Source organism: Rattus norvegicus, chromosome 1 (assembly GCF_036323735.1).
Source record: "Rattus norvegicus strain BN/NHsdMcwi chromosome 1, GRCr8, whole genome shotgun sequence".
Lineage (NCBI taxonomy): Eukaryota > Metazoa > Chordata > Mammalia > Rodentia > Muridae > Rattus > Rattus norvegicus.
Window position 1 is genome coordinate 129,185,235 of NC_086019.1, and position 16,504 is coordinate 129,201,738.

At 48.1% G+C, this 16,504-nt stretch overlaps 1 long non-coding RNA gene across 1 annotated transcript; it reads left to right on the top strand.

Moving 5' to 3' along the window:
• Positions 1-12,052: 12,052 nt before the first annotated feature.
• LOC134485128 (uncharacterized) lies at positions 12,053-16,051 on the top strand. The gene is made up of 2 exons (XR_010063039.1): positions 12,053-14,687; positions 15,901-16,051. It is a non-coding gene; the product is annotated as an uncharacterized LOC134485128 (long non-coding RNA).
• Positions 16,052-16,504: the final 453 nt, after the last annotated feature.

Here is a 16,504-nt window from a genome sequence, read left to right on the forward strand (position 1 = left end):
TCAAGAGTCTCGTATTTATTGACATCATGCAAAATTCAAGGCCGACTCAAATTTCAGTTTCACGTTTTGCCTCACTTAACTAGCTGGGGAGAAGAATTTCATGTGTGTGGCATTTTCCTATTTCAGATAACGAGCAGAGGAACTGGGGGGCCAGCAAGATGGTTCAGTGGGTGTAGCTGCTTGCCCTCGAGCCGGATGGGCTCAGTTTGATCCTCAGGCCGGCCTGGTAGAAGGAGAGAGACTAGTCCTGAGAGCTGTCCTCTAACTTTCCACACGCGCACAATAAAGGAGTTTCCCACCTCCGTGTCCTCTCTGTTCCCATGGGGCCATACGCCCCTCTCTCAGCACCTCCTACCTTGATTGTCTGAGAGTCAGGCACACCTGATTGCCCCTCCCCCCTCCCGCCAGGTCCCCCTCTATGCTGCACCATCTCACAATGCTCCTCTCTTTCCTAACTCTCCTCAACTTGCATGCTCCCTCAGGCTGGCAGCCAAAACCTCTTCATATCAAACAGCCAAAAGATGGCCCCTCCATCACCATCACCACATCTCCTCTCCGGGCAGGAAGAAGAGGGAGGAGAGAGAGGCAGGGGAACAAAGGCAGTCTATTTTTTTATCCCCACAGCAAAGCTCTGAGTCTGTATTGAGACCAGAGTCTCTCCTCAGAGCCTTTCACCTGTATTCCGTTGGTTGGACTAGGGCCATGGGGCTTCTAATTGAGAAATGGGAATTGTAGGCAGGCACATTTTACTTCCTTCCCCACAGGGTTTCCGGTCAGAATGAAAGGAAGAGGTCCTGGAATGCTGCCGGCAGTCGGCCCAGCAGTCTACCCCCCTGTGAGTCAGCACTTGCCCAGGCTGGTCTCTAGTGTGAAGAGAAGGCAGTGGCTCCAAAGGCAAGTGGCCAGGCTGATTCTGCTTCCCAGGCTGGCTATGTGGCAGCCCCCACCCACAGAGGTCAGCTGTGAGCTCTAACATCCTAGGTCAGAGGTAAAAAGTAAAATGGTAGCCTCTACCTAGGAAGGAAGCGAGGACTGGAGGGCAGCCTGCGCTGTGCCTGTGGTTGAAGCCTGGCCAGTAAGAAATGACTCCAGTGCAGCTTCTAGGGTCTGCTCAGTTCCTAGAGGGTTCATGCAGCCATCGCTGGCCTTGTGGAGTTGGTCCTGCCTTCTAGTAGTTCTTCTTTGGTCGTTTCCCCTCCCGCACTAAACCTTATCCCACACTGGTGTCTAGTGAGGATGGATGGGACTGGTGGAGCCGGGTCACGTGCTTGTGCCTGTCTACAAAGGATGCTGGGAAGGGAGTTTTCTCAGTTCTGTCCCAGGGACACAGGACTTTCCAGAAGGGCTAGAATGTTCTAATAATCATCGAACAGTTGGCTGGGACCTTCTGCCCCTCACGAATAAAAATCACAGGTGGACGAATGCTACAGCAGTTAGTCCCAGGGCTTGCCCTGCCTGAGGCTTAGGGGCTGAAATAGAGACCCCGAGTGCTAGGTGCCTATTGCTGCACAGAAGCCAGAGTCTTGGGGCTTTGGGAGAAGGATTGAAGAAATAGCGCTCTGCACTTGAACCATCAGCACCCCAGCACTTAGCTACTGTAGCTCTCAGCTTCAGATAACGCCGAGTGCCAGCAGTGGGTGGTGTCAACTAGTGTTACAGCAAGGGACTGTGGCTGGAGTCGAGCTTCCTTAAGACATCCAAGGAGTGTTCAGGCAGCTGTACTAGCGCACATGGACAATCTGGCTGACTGGCTGACGGTTTTACATCAAGTGCCAGGGAAGGGTCGAACAGCTGTCAGGGAAGTCAAAGTCCCCAACATCTTAGCTTATTGAAAGGAAAAGTAAACATTAAAAATGTTGCATGTAGTAAAAGTCCAGAGTTAATGTACGGTCTTCTGACAATTCTGAACAATGCTTTACTGTTAACTGACTCCCCATGGGGAGAGATGGGTCGCTTGGTCTTATCTCAGACATCGGTGTAGACACATGGGTGTAGACACATCGGTGTAGACATGGGTATTCGTGAAGCCTGGCAGTTGTCCTGCATGCTGCTCCTGTATCCCCATTTCTTTACTCTTCTCTCTAATTCTGTCCATCTTCTGCCCCCCACTCCCCACAACACACAGATGCTAGTAGCACCCTCTGATGATGGGCAAGGCCCTGGCAGGTCTGTGCACTGCTGGGCTCCTGGAGGTGTGTTGCCCGTTGGCCTCCTTGAAGTTCTTCCCAGGCCTTCTACAAGGCTGCTCTAATTTCCCCCACTCTCCTCCTCCCTGCTGGGTGACATCGCCTCTGTCTTCTAAGTTTGCTCTTCCTCCTCCTTCTCTTCAACGGGAAGCGTCTGTGAACCTGGGCGATTCCACAGTGTGTAGTTAGCTTTATGTCGTCAACTCAACACAAGCTAGAGTCCCTTGGGAGGAGAAAAGGTCTCCATAAAGTTGGCATACAGGCAAGTCTGTCCAGGACTCTTGATTAATTATCCCCACCCACTGGGAGCAATGTCACCCCTGGGCAGGTGGTCCTGAGTCCTCTAAGAAGGAAAACCAATAAAGAGCACTCCTCATGGCTTCTGCTTCACCTCCTGCTGTCAGGTTCCTGCCTTGAGTTCTTGTCCCAACTTTCCTCCATGGTGGACTACGACTGTAAGCTGAAATAATCCCTTTTGTCTCCAGATTGATTTTTGTCTGGTGTTTGTCACAGTGATAGTAAAGTAACTAAGACAGTTGGATAACTGTAATCCTTCTGAGGGGTCCAGGCAGCTACCTCCTCTGAATTCCTGATGTGCTTATGCCACCTGACATCAGCCTTTGGTCATTCCCACAGTCTTTAACTGCAGGAATCTCTCTTCTTCTTTTTTGACTTTATTTTTTGTACACATGTACATATGTGTGTGCCTTTGTGTGGTGGCTAGAGACCAGTGTTGGTGTCTTCCCCAAGTCATTCTCCACTTTTTTTTCCCTGAATCATGATCTCACTGGACCTAGAGCTCCCTGATTGTGTTAGACTGTCTGGTCAGCAAGCCCCAGCCCTTGCCAACAGATGTTACAGATGTGCACTACCATGTCCAGCTGTGTACATGGGTACAGGGGGTTGGACTAAGGTCTTCATGCTTGTGTGGCAAACGCTCTACTGACAGCTTTCTCCTCAGTCCTCTTAATCTCTGTTCTTACCTGGTCACCCACAACCCGTGCACCACAGACACACAGCATGGGCCACTCTTTTCAAGCCATCAGTTTATGATTGGCTGAGTTCTTTCCTTCCCACCCCATGACCAGACCAGCAGCGGGTGGCATTGGTATCTATTGTCCTCCCATTTCTCTTACCACCACTCTCAGCCACAGAACCATCTGTGTTCGTCTGGGTAGTCCCCACGGCCTCCTGCCAGGTCTCGGCCTCCACCTCCATTCTCCTAAGAGCCATAGGAAAATGCTATCGCTTAGGCAAACAACTCAGAACATGTGGCTCCTTTGCTCCAAATCTCCCTCTCATTTAACTAAAGATAAAGCCTACCCTGCTTACTGGCCGTCCTCTCCTAGCTTTCTCACCGTGCTCCACTTGCCTTAATCTTGCAAGTAAGCCTCTCTTCTGCCTCAGGCCATCAGACACACCATGCCCCTCTAAGTCTCGTGCTTTTTTTTCCTTTTTCTTCTTGTTCTCTATTCTCCAAGTCTTTATCTTTTCCTTGCTTCTTGCTTAGTGTGTGTTCATGGGTGGAGGTCCGGGATCAACTTTGGGTGTCATTCCTCTGGAGCCATCCACCCTGCTTTTTTGAGGCTTGCTCTCTCAACGGGACCTGGAAATTCACAATTAGGCTAGGCTGGCTAGCCAGTGAGATGGAGGAGCTCAGGGCTTGGCCTATCGTCTCTGCCTCCTCACTGGAATTACAAACGCTTGCACCATGACTGGCTTTGTAGGACGGTGTGGGGGGTTTGAACTCAGGTCCCCGTTGTTGTGTGACAAGCATTTTAGCAACTGAGTCACCTTCTCAGTTTCAATGTCACACTATCACAGAAACCTTGCTCTCACGGCACTTGGATATTTGCTCAGTCTATATACAGTTTGTCCATTTCCTTATCTGCTCCCCAACTCCGGTACCAGGCTATGCCTGTAAGTTTGCTGCCTAGCAACCGGAAGAGCAAACACCCCAGGCAGAACTGTTTGAATGACTTCACAGTCTCCCACAAATGGAGCCCTGCTGCACCTGGTGCTCTGAAGATGCCATCGACTTATTCTACCTGAATTCTTGAGCAGATGTTGCCTGTGGGGTGTGTTTTCGTAGCGCAGAAATGAACGTGCAACCCCCACAGCGTACGCAGCTCTCGATCGGTGTTTACTGTGAATTGATCTGGTTTTAAACTTTCAATAACCAGCTGTGAAATGCCGCCAACCAGCTCACCCTCGGGTGTGCTCCGGCCTGGCCTGTCGTCAACAGGAATCAATCTCTGTGGCCAATCATCTGGTGTGGTGATGTGTGTCTCGAAGACTCTCCAAAGGGCAGGTGAAGTGTAGGGGAAGTTGATCTTCCTGCCAGGTCAAAGGTGGCTTGATTTATAGTGTGCTTCCCTCACAGCCTTTTCCCTCAGTACAAGCAGGAGCCCGAGTTCAAGATGGTTCTGTTCAGGCTTGTCAAGCTTTAGAAATGATCCTGTGCACCTCACATCCTAGTTTATATATTCAGAGTGGAAAGGAACCCTTCTCACATTCCAACTCTACATATAATATTTATTAGGCACTAGCTGTATGCCAACCTTGCCGCCCAGTCACTTACATCCTTGTCAACCCTGCAAGCCAGTATGTACACATTTTATACATGAGGTACTTACAGATGAGCCTTTGACCAAACCACAGTTCCTTCTGTCTCCTCCTAAGAGAAGACGGGAGCTAGAGTGACTTCTTTAGGCTCCTGTGCAGGTGAGCTCATGTCTTGGGGATTCCTGGGTTTGTTCTTGTTGTAGGGTGGAGACTTGACAACCTGCAACCTGGAGCCCCAGGGCCTGCAGGTGAGTCATTGGCCTGGGCTACACATTACCAAAATGGTCTGATCGGAATGAGTCCTGAGTGGGGGTGTCTCTTGGCCACCACAGCCTCCTTCTGGTAGTTTGAGGACAGACCCGGCATTTGGACTGACCGTTGTGAGGTCTGGTGTTTGCTGAGGAATTGTCTTGTCTGTTAAAAAGCTACCCCGTGTATTGAAGGGGATACTTTCAGAAGTTATTGACATGTAGGATCGTCCATTTGTTCTGGTACTCTGGGGACTCCCCCAGCCTCAGACTCACACCCAAGGAAATAGTCTTAGAGGAAGAGGTTACTGTGTTTCCAGGGTATTCAAGCCACATCAGTCAGGATACTTATGCCTTGCTTACCAAGTGTGGCTTTGCTAATTAATCACTTTCGCTCAGTTCAAGTGACTATGGCTTATTTGTTTTTTACCCATAGTGTCTGGAAAGCAGAAAGGTGGGGGGACCAAGTGGTCGAGTGAATGGGTAGATGGGTGAGTAGTAGTTGGCTATTAGGATGGATAGATGAGCAGATTCATGGGTCGATGGTGAATGGATAGATAGACAAATGGATAGAAGGATGGGTAGAGAAGTGGGAAGTGGATGGTGGCATGGGTACACAGATAGATGGATGACGGGTGGATAGATAGGTAAATGGGTACACAGATAGATGGATGACGGGTGGATAGATAGGTAAATGGAGCATTGCCCCCACTCCCAGCAGACACTCTACCCTCACATAGATCAGTCAGAGTTGCAGGTCTCATCCCCATTGGCAGCAAACATGTAACAACCTGTGGCTATGCTGGCCCATGTTTGAGAGCTGCCCTGGTTACTCTTGTGTCAACTTGACACAAGCTAGAGTTATTTGGGAATAGGCAATTATCAATTGAGAAAAATGCCTTCTTAACATTTGCCCTTGGGCAAATCTGTAGTGCATTTTCTTAATTAGTGATTGATGTGGGAGCCCACTGGGCACAGTGCCATGCTTGGGCAATGGTCCTAGGATATATAGAAGAGCAAGCTGAGTAAGCCTGGAGCAAACCTGTAAGCAATATTTTTCCATGGCCTCTGCATCAGCACATGCCTCCAGGTTCCAGCCTTGAGTTCCTGCTCTGACTCCCCTGGATGTTGGACTACAAGCTATAAGGTAAAAAGGAAACTTTTCTTTTCCAAGTTGCTTTAGGTCATGGTATTTTATCACAGTGATAGAATTCCCAACTAAGACAGACACCAGTTATTCTGCTATCTTTCCTGAGGAGACATAAACAAATATCTGTTCACCCCAGAGAGGGCATTAATGACTAGCCAAAGAAATGACCTCACCAGCTCCTACTTAGTGAACCAGTAAGTTTATTGTAGAAATAGGTGAGACTAACTGCAGCTGTGTCACTGAAAAGCCACCCCAGCCCAGGTAACAGACAACTCACGAAAGCTCCATCACACACATTTCTGGAAGCTCCGCCCATCAGTCCCCTCTCACCAGCGACTGTATATAACCTTAGGGAGGTGCCTTGTGATTCTTGTAAGATTTGGGAGCTTCCCAAACCTTATAAATTCCATTTATATCTTGAGTCTTATAAATGTCCTTTTCTCCTGAGTCTTGTGAGCCTCCCTCCTTTGTCTAGGAGGAAAATTTTCAATTAAGAGGAAATAACTACCCAAGTAGAAATTGGCGGGTAGGTTAATGGAAACGGGTAGATAGGTGTTGTAGTGGACTAAAGAGGAATGGCCCCCATAGGTCATATATTTGAATGCTTGGTCTTTAGGGAGTGGCACTACTTGACAAGGATTAGGAAGTGTTGCATGCTGTCACTGGAAGTAAGCTTTGGGGTTTTATCTGTTCAAGCCAGGACCAACCTCCACCCCTCCTTTCTTTCTCTCTCCCTCTCTTCCTGCTGCCTGCCTATCCTGATGTAGAACTCTCAGCTCCTCTCCAGCACCATGTCTTCATACATGCCACCATGCTCTCTACCATGAGGATAATGAACTAAACCTCTGAACCTGTAAGCCATCCCCAAATTAAAAGTTTTCTTTTATAAGAGTTGCTGTGGTCATGGTATCTCTTCACAACAATGAAATCCTAATTAAGGTAGGTATATTATAAAAGAAGGCATTTAATTGTGGGTTTGCAGTTCAGAGAGTGAGTCTATGGCCATGTGGTGGGGAGCATGACAGCGGGGAGGCAGGCATGGCACTAGAGCAGTATCTGAGAGCTTGTATCTTATCTACAAGCAGGAGGCAGAGAGGGATACTGGGCCTGGCATGGACTTTTGAAACCTTAAAGTCCACTCCAGGTGGCACAAAAAGGTCACACCTACTTCAACAATTCCATACCTCCTCTAAGAATGCCATACCTCCTAATCCTTCCTAAACAGTCCACCAACTAGGTACCAAGCATCAAATATATGAACCTAGGTGGGACATTCCCATTCAAACCACCACATCCCATTCCACCACAAGGCTAATAGCCATATCATAATGCAAAATTCATTTAATCCAATTCCCCATAATCTTTCACAGTCTGAGCACTGTTTAAAAGTCCAAAGCCTCTTCTGAGACTCAAAGCAATCTCTTAACTATAACTCTCTATAAAATAAAAAAGCAAATTACATAGTTTAGCATGTAGTGGCACAGAATATATATTACTATTCTAAAGGGGAGAAAGAGCTTATTGAGGAAATACTGGACCAAATAAGACTGAAACCAGCAGGGGAAACTCCAAACCTGAACTCTCATGCCTGATGTTAAGAGCTTAGATGGATCTTCAGATCTCTTACTCCTTCCAGCTTTGTTGACTACAAAGTGCTCCCTCCCAACCCGGGCTGTTGCTACTTCCTGTTTGCAACCCTCAGCAGACATTCCATGGCTCTAGCATCTTCAACATCATGGGCTCTCCAATGCAATCCAGATTTCACGTTCATAGCTTACTTGGTGGCTTCTTCAGTCTTCCATGCAGGGACTCCCCTGCCATACACCTGACCTCAGTGGCCTTAATTATGAGCTTCCTTAGCTCCTTTACTCCTGTATCCTTATGCTAAAGCCAGAACCATGTGGTTAAAGGTGCCAATTTCTGCCTGTTTGGTCTGGAACCTTGAATTTTATTTTACTTTATAGCTTCTTTTAAATAGAGGTAATCTCTCAGGTCTTTTTCTTTGACAGGTTGCAGTACTAGCTGGGTGGGGTCTGACCCTGAGGTCACCATTTCCTTTATTCTGTTTAGCATTATGTCTTTCTTTAAACTTTGCATGTCCTTGCACAGACTTGGCCTCGACACTACATTCTCTAGTGTTTTTGTTGGTATTCTGTCTAAGCTCCACCCCCACAGTTACCTGGCAATAGCCAAGTATGCTCCACCCCACAGTTACCTGGCAACAGCCAGGTATGCCTGACTCACTATAAAAGGGGCTGCTTGCCCCCTCCTCATTCTCTTGCTTCTTGCTCTTGCCCTCTTCCCTTCTGTCCCATCTCTCTCCATTCCCCTCCCCCCTTCCCTCCATGTGCTCATGGCTGACCTCTACTCCTCTCCTCTTCTACTCCTCTTCTCTCATTAAACAAGGAAACTTATAAAAGAAAGTTCTTAATTGGAGACTAGCTTACAGTTCTAGAATGTGAGTCCATGACTATCATGGCAGGGGGCATGGCAGCAGGCAGGCAGGCATGGTGCTGAAGCAGTAACTGAGAACTTACATCATGATCTACAAGCAGTTGGGGGGAGGGGCAGACAGAGGCAGACAGAGACAGAGACTAAATCTAGCATAGGTGTTTGAAACCTCGAAACCTTGAAACCTCCTCTAATGAGGGCAGACTTTCTAATCCTTCTTAAACAGTTCACCAACTTGGAACCAAATATTCAAGTATACGGGCCTATGGGGGCCATTCTCATTCAAGCCAAAAAATAGGTAAATAGGCTGGTAATTGTATGGATGATTGCATAGACAGGCAGCTGAGTGTGTGGAGTGTATGGGTGGGTAAATAGAAGGGTAAACGAATGAGTGGATGGGTGAATAAATTGGTAAATGGAAACATGGATAGAGTGATGGAAGGATGGATAGGTAAGTGACTACCTAAATGGAAGCATTGGTGAATAGATAGATGGGTGGATGGGTGGACAGACAGGTGGGTGGATGGGTATGTGGATAGATAGGTAGATAAGTGAATAATGAATAAGTTGGTGGATGATCAGGTGCATGGATAGGCAGGTGCAAGGAAGAGAAAATTAAAAGCAGAGAGAAGATTTGCCTCCATTTTCCCAGTTAGCTATCACAGAGGCCAGCAGCTCAGACTTTCTTGCCCTAAATTCAATGAATATTCACATTTGTCTCTCCTCCCACACTGGGATCATGAATGGCAGGCCTTTGGATCCTTGGCTAGGCTTCGGGATCAAGGAGAGTATCTAACACATCCATTAGCAGAAATGGAGCCAGGCTATGGAGCTGTGTTGAGGAGAGCAGTGATAGTAATTGAAATGGAAATTTCTGGCTTCTTTGGAGACTCAATTGTGTCATGTGATTTTTTTTTTCTGGAAACTGTCTTATGAGAGGATGTTTTCACTAGAGCAGATACAAGAGAGGATGTTTTGCTGAGAACAGACACGTGGTGGTTTTCTGGGAGCTGCCTGGAAAAAGGGCATGTGGTGTTTTGCTAAAGCTGATGCTTGGGAGAACATGTGATGTTTGGAAAGGATAGAAAGGTAACCGACCAGACAGTGGATGGTGCTGAGTCGTATTGGTTCACCTGTCACTCTCTGCTGGGCTTGGCTGACACTAGTCTTTGCTGTCAGTGCTGTGCGGTATTGGTTCTCCTTGTCCTCTTTGCTGATCATCGTTTGTCATGGCTTCATAGAGAGAAACGCATCAAAGAACTTCTGGCGGTGTTCCAGCGACTTCTTGCTGCTTTGGCAAAGCCTCATGGCTTCTTCTGGATCGAACTGCCCGTTGCTGATTTGTAAATGGTATTTATGAGTGGACTGAGCTAACACTGCTCATATCCTGACAATGCAGATTGGATTCACCCCAAAGAACTAGTTCTAAAGAGTTCTGCCTTTGCCCTATTAACCTTTCCTTCCCACTACCACTGGTGGGCATGGGCTAGAAGGGAGGTTAAAGTGCATTTATTGAAGTAGGTTTTGAAAAATATAAGCCTACAAGTAATAGGTTAGATCCTCTGCTATAGATCCCCTCAGCTGGAGCCTTCTAATTTTGATTTCTTATGTCATGCACTCACTTAGCTATCTACCCATCTGTTCACATACCCATCCACTAACCTGTCTGTCTATACATCCACCCATCTTATCCACCCCTGTGCCAATGCTTCCAGTTACTTACCCACTTATCTACCCATTCACCTATCACTTAACTATCTACACATTAATGAAGCAATTAATAGAACTTTCTGCAATGGAATGTTCTGTGTCTGTCCTGCCCAGTATGGTAGCCATTTGCCCCATTTGACTACTGAATGCTTGAAACTATGACAAGTATGGTTCAGATCAATTTAACCTTACATTTCAAAAGTATTCTTCTTAAGATGAGGAGTGGCTACCTTTACTGGACTTCATAACCTTGATGAGCCTGGCTAGTTCTTATTTGTTAAATAGCTCCATCCAGGGAGGCGTTCTAAGACAGCGAGGTCACAGACTCCCAGTTTGCAGAACCCATGCTGGAGCTGGACAGCAGTGTCATGTGTGGGCACAATGGTGGGTGGTCTTCCATGCTCTGCACTGGGCAGACACCTTAAGGAGCAGGCTTAGGGCATCCTGTGCCTTGATGTATCTTGGTGAGACTGTTGGATTCATGTCACATTTGTTTAGTGTATCTCAAGACTCATGACTTTGAACTGAGTACTTGGCCTCTTAAGACCCCAAGCCTCAGCTTCTCTGGAGATCGAATTCTCTGAAATGAGGTTTCCATGGGACCTCATTTGGCCGAACAGGATGAAAGCAGATCGTTGAGCCAGCTAATGGAAAACATCCCTAAGACATGCCCTGCTTTGCCCCTTTCCCCTTTCTGAACCTTGCTTCTCAGAGCACAGAGGGCACGGCTAGAGTACATGGCCATCCATGAGGACCAGGGGGCAGCTCCTAGAATGATGGAACGACAGCTTGAAGCAGCCTCAGCTTCATGTTTAAGTGGAACTATCTCCCAAGCCCCAGTGAGCAATTGCAGGGGGACCATACTTCCAGGGCTTCTTGCAGTCTCCTCAGGTATACAGCCTGGGCTGGAACTGAGAGGCCAGGGCCAGGTTCTGAGCCATCCTTCTCTCTCATTTCCCAGCTAGCTCCTCCTCCCACTGCAGACAAACTCTTGCCCTGAGTGAGGTACTGACTTCCAAACATACTTTTGTCTGTCTCACTGTTTATGGTCTAAGCTCTGTCATCTGAGCAGCTTGCAACTGAAACCCAAACATAAAACCAAGAACTTTTATCTCTGAAGAACCAGGCTCTTGCAGTTAATCCTTCCCTCTGGCAAGTCTAGGTGCAAGTGCATTCTCTATTCTCTGTTGTGTTGCTCCCAGCCTGCGGACAGTGAGTCTAAACTACCTACCTACCTGAGTGGCTTAAATGATGGGGTAGCATGAAGTAAAGGGGGGAAATGCCACCAATAGGCCAGAATACAGTAGGCTCTTCTTCTTTTCCCCCAACGTTTGAGAGGTTTAATGGAAGGACAAGACAAGGGAGAGGGATGAGAGAGAAGAAGAGTAGAAGAGGAGAGGAGTACGTGGAGGGAAGTGGGGAGGGGAATGGGGAGAGAAAGGACAAAGGGGAGGAGGGGAAGAGGAAGGAGCAAGAGTCAGTAGGCTCTACTCACTTATGAAGGGTGTTTTTTAGGAGCAATATGTATCCAGAACTACATCTAATGTTGAATACTTTATCTGCATCACATGCACTTTCCTTTGCACATAGACTCTATGATAAAGATACTACATGAATTAGGAGATACGGCAGATTGACAAGTAGTATAAGTATAACATTTTAATCATAAACTCCAAATTGCCAGCACTGCTGCTTTTGTCGCTAAACAAGACCCTTAAGCACAAGCACTGGCGTACCACAGCAGTTCATCTGATAACGTGGCTACGAAGTGGTTAACTGGTACCCACCAGTTAACCTATACAGTGTGGACACCCTGGCCTACACGGCGGTGGGATGATTCACAGCCCATTATTCTGGAGTGGAACAGTATAACATCTCTTCACGTTGGGGATGACATGCAATTTAAAGCTTGAGATTTATTTCTGGAAGCTTCCATTTCTATTTTCAGACAGAGGTTAACCACATGTAACAGAAACTTCAGAAAGTAAAGCTTTGGGTAAGGGGCGGGAGAGCACTTCATTATGCTACCACAAGCAGAAATAGATCCCTGTGAGTTGACATCTTTTTATTTCTGAAACCCTGGCATTCTTTTAACCTGGTAGATGCCTCTTGGCCAAAATGGTGTATGAGTCCCATGGGGACAGGTGGGGAGTCGGGTGTTGGCGTGAGCCAGCCATCCTCGTGTGAAGGCTTAAATTAGATGTTGACTCAGGTAAAGACATACACACATGCACTCACGCATGCATGTGCACAGAGACAAAGACAGAGACAGAGTCAGAGACAGACAGAGCTATGCAAACACACATAGAGACAAACACACAGATACACACAAAGCTGCATCCATAGACACATAAACACATACCCAGAGACATAAAAAAGACATACGGGGGTTGGGGATTTAGCTCAGTGGTAGAGCGCTTACCTAGGAAGCGCAAGGCCCTGGGTTCGGTCCCCAGCTCCGAAAAAAAAAAAAAAAAAAAAGAACCAAAAAAAAAAAAGACATACAGAGACACACAGGATGTGCACTAATATGCATCCAGATCTCCACAGACACAGAAACACACACATGCACTCGTGCAATGCACACAAGTGAGCGCATGCACACACACACACACACACACACACACACACACACACACACACACTGATCCCTTCCCTCTTTGGCTGGTTTCATGTTCTTACTCCACACATCTCACTTCTGTTGTAGAATGATATCTCCGTCTGTACCTGATCAGACCTCGGGGACTTCAGGATCCTAGGAGAAAGGGAACATGTGTCTCCTCACTGACCCTTCCAAGTTTAGTGCTTCTCATACAGGTGTTCTGTCCCCATCAAAGCTAAGGGCTCTGCAGACAACCTTAGGAGCCTCTGGGGGTCTGTAGGCTGCAAGGCCTGATGTATTTTTTCCTGCAGGGGTGATGGACAGTGGGCTAAAGCTGCCAGGTTGTAACATGTGTTTATAATGTCCCCCAAACCTGAATAGATCTAGCTCTTTCCTTGTTCAGGGTGGCCTCTCCCTGTACTTTCAAGTCCCAAGGACCTCAGGCTTATATGCCCATGACATCAGCACCTGCTATTGCTGGGGACCTAGACACATGAAGCTGAGTCCTTGAGGAGGCTGCATTTAAATGTCCGTGTTTGGAAATGAATGGCCAAATAGAGGCATAGCTGTAATTTTGGCTTGGCATCTCCTTGAAGTCCTGGTGAGGTTACTTACCATTTGGGCTTATGGCTTTGGCTGCAGGGCCAGTTTAAGTGCATGGAGAGAACACTCTTAGAGCACTGCCAGCTAGCAGAGGCCAGCCTAGAAGCTGCTCCTTGAGGCAGAGAGCCTGAGCGAGGGGTCAGGAGTAGGAGGTTAGCTTTACTCTGCCCCAAGTGCCTGTGGAATATAATAGACTCCTAGACCCTCTCTGGTGTCAGATCTTTCTTATATTGGATGAGGGGGCTTCACCATATCCCGGGTTCTAAGTCAGCCTCACCCAGAGGGCCAGCACTGTTTATGACATTGGCTTGTTCTGGGTTTAGAGCAGTGACAGTTTAAGGTGCGCCTGAGACATCTTGTGCTAGAAGGTGATTCAAAATGTCCTGGGGCAAGTGGGATATTAGAAGGTAAGCATACCGGTGACTGAGGACAAAACCTCACGTGGATGAATCACAGGGCCCATTGTGAGACAGGCAAAGGAAGAGAGTGGTGAGGAGAATCCATTTATCACCATTGGAGGGCAGCTTTGGAGGAGTGTCTGTCCATCCTGCTGGGGTAATTTTGTTCATAGAAAAATGGCAGCAAGGCAGAAAGCAGGAGAGAAGCAGATTCATTGAAGAACCAGGACAATGTGCAGGGCCGAGTCCTCCCCACCACAGGGCTCGGCTGCTTGGGGAGGCAGGGTGTGGAAGTTGACCACGCTTACCCCAGGCTGTCACCAGGCAGGTGTGATGTCATAGGGCAGCCCCAGGACACTGCTCCGGGGGTGGGGAAGCACAGTCTGAGGAGAGGGACACAGCTGGAGCTGGCTCAGGGGTCCCCAGGCTTGCAAGGAGGCTGGGGCCATCTGGTTCTCAGGCTCTTGGGTATCCAGGCACCACTGGATGCTGCAGAACTGAGAAGGAAGTAGGGGCCGAGAGCTGGATCTAGCCCAGGGCCGAGAGGGAACAAGAAGGGCTCCTGCTGGTCCTGCCAGGAGAGTTTTTGGCTTGACAGCAGTAGACTTGAGCTTGGCTTGTTGGCAGCCACCGCTGGGAAGGCAGAAAGGCCTTCTACAGTAGATTAAACCATGGCTCTGTAGGTGAAGGCCTTCTCCACGGCTCCCCATGGCAGGTCCTGATGAAAAAAGGCAGTCATGGTTTTAACACATTTATTGTCATGGCAGAAAGTAGGTGAGTAAAACCATACCCCACTTCTCAGGGTGGGCCTGAGATTAAATACCTTTTGCAGAGAGGAGTGTCTGGGAAGGAAAGGTTATTGGCTAAGCCTCCAGACCTTTGGGTACCTCACTATAATGGAGATCTGTCTTGAGTTTACGTGACCTGTGGTCACATCCTCTACCTGTGAAGGGGCTTGGGGCATTGCCCTTACGTGACTGATGCCCACAAATCTATGGAGGGCTGCGACTAGTGAAGGGCCTGGTTTCCTGGGAGTCAGGTGAAATGCCTACCACCCCTTAGGGTCACTGGGATTTCAAGCCTTAGCTCAACTGGGAATCGGGGTGGCTTTCACGGTCCCACAATGTATGGCAGCTAACCCCATGGAGAAGAGGGGCAGGGAAGACTGGGATCATCACAGGAAGCAGTCATCCTCCATGGGTAATTCAGTGAGCATAGAAAGGAGCCTTGCTCTGAGCCGGTCCCTCCTCCCCGTTCCCTTGTTCTCTTGAGATAGAGATTCTCCAGTAGCCAGTTGGCCACCACTCTTCTTTCTGATGAGGGGCTGCCTTGAGTGAGGGGCCTTGTTCCTGTGGGGCTTCACCGATCCTTGGTCTCACACTTACTGCCCCCCCCCACACACACTTAGAGTGTAACTCCTGGCCTTTGAGTAGCAGTTTAGTCCACTGTGCTGGCCCTGGAAGTGCTTCGGAAATGTTTTCTTTTGTGGTTTGTAGGATGAGGGTGAGGGGACCTCTTAGAAGAGCTGTCTGGAGGGCATGAGGCGCTCACAATGGGGACAGAATCTCAAGTGTGAGCATGCCTGTGTGTGTGTGTGTGTGTGTGTGTGTGTGTGTAGGATGCATGACACTTGAGGCTTCTAGAAGACAGACACAGCTGAGAATGATCAAGAACCCTCGGGGACTACCTGGGCAGCAGGTGGGAGCTGTGCTCAGCTTCCCAGGGACGATGGGCCTGGAGCTTGTGACACTGCAGGTTTGGCCTGGTTGAGTTCCGGGACTTTAACATCAGGCTGCTGACTGAAAAGCCTTTTCATCAGCTTCTGAATGGCTGGATTGTAGCAAAGATTATAACTGACTCCGAGTGCTTGGTGTTTGCACAGGAGGGTGGCTGATTCATATATTTTATCCACATTTAGACAAATGAGATAGGCTCACTGGTCCAAGAGTAGTGGGAGGTAACTAATTGCTTTCTGATTGAATTTCAGGCCTGCTCTACAAGAAGGACTTTTATGCTTGCTACTTAATCCCGGTCAAAAGCACATGGCTGGTGAGGTCCTAGGTCCTAGGGCAGAACCTAATATTGTTATTTTGATAAAATGTTGTCAGATTCCTTAAGTATTTATATTCATACACATAGACTTGTGCTGGGTAGTTTTAAGTCAAATCGATACAAGCTAAAGTCATCTGGGAGGAGGAAAACTCAATTAAGAAAATGCTTCTGAAAGATCAGCCTGTATGAAAGCCTGTAGGGTCTTTTCTCAATTAGTGGTCAGTGGGGGAGGGCCCAGCCCATTGTGGGCTGGTAGTCCTGGGTTCTGTAAGAAAGCAGGCTAAAGCAATCCACGAGGAGCAAGCCAGTCAGCAGCAGCACTCCTCCACAGCCTCTGTATCAGCTCCCGCCTCCAGGCTCCTGCCCTGCTTGAGTTCCTGTCCTGACCGCTTCCTCCTGGAGTTGCTTTGGTCATGGTCACCACAGCAGGGATAACCCTGACTGGAACAACAAGGAAGAGGGGGCAGAAAGGCTGCAAGAGCTGGAGCCTGTGGAGAAGTGGTTGGGACACCATCTTCCAGACAAAGCATGGCTATTGT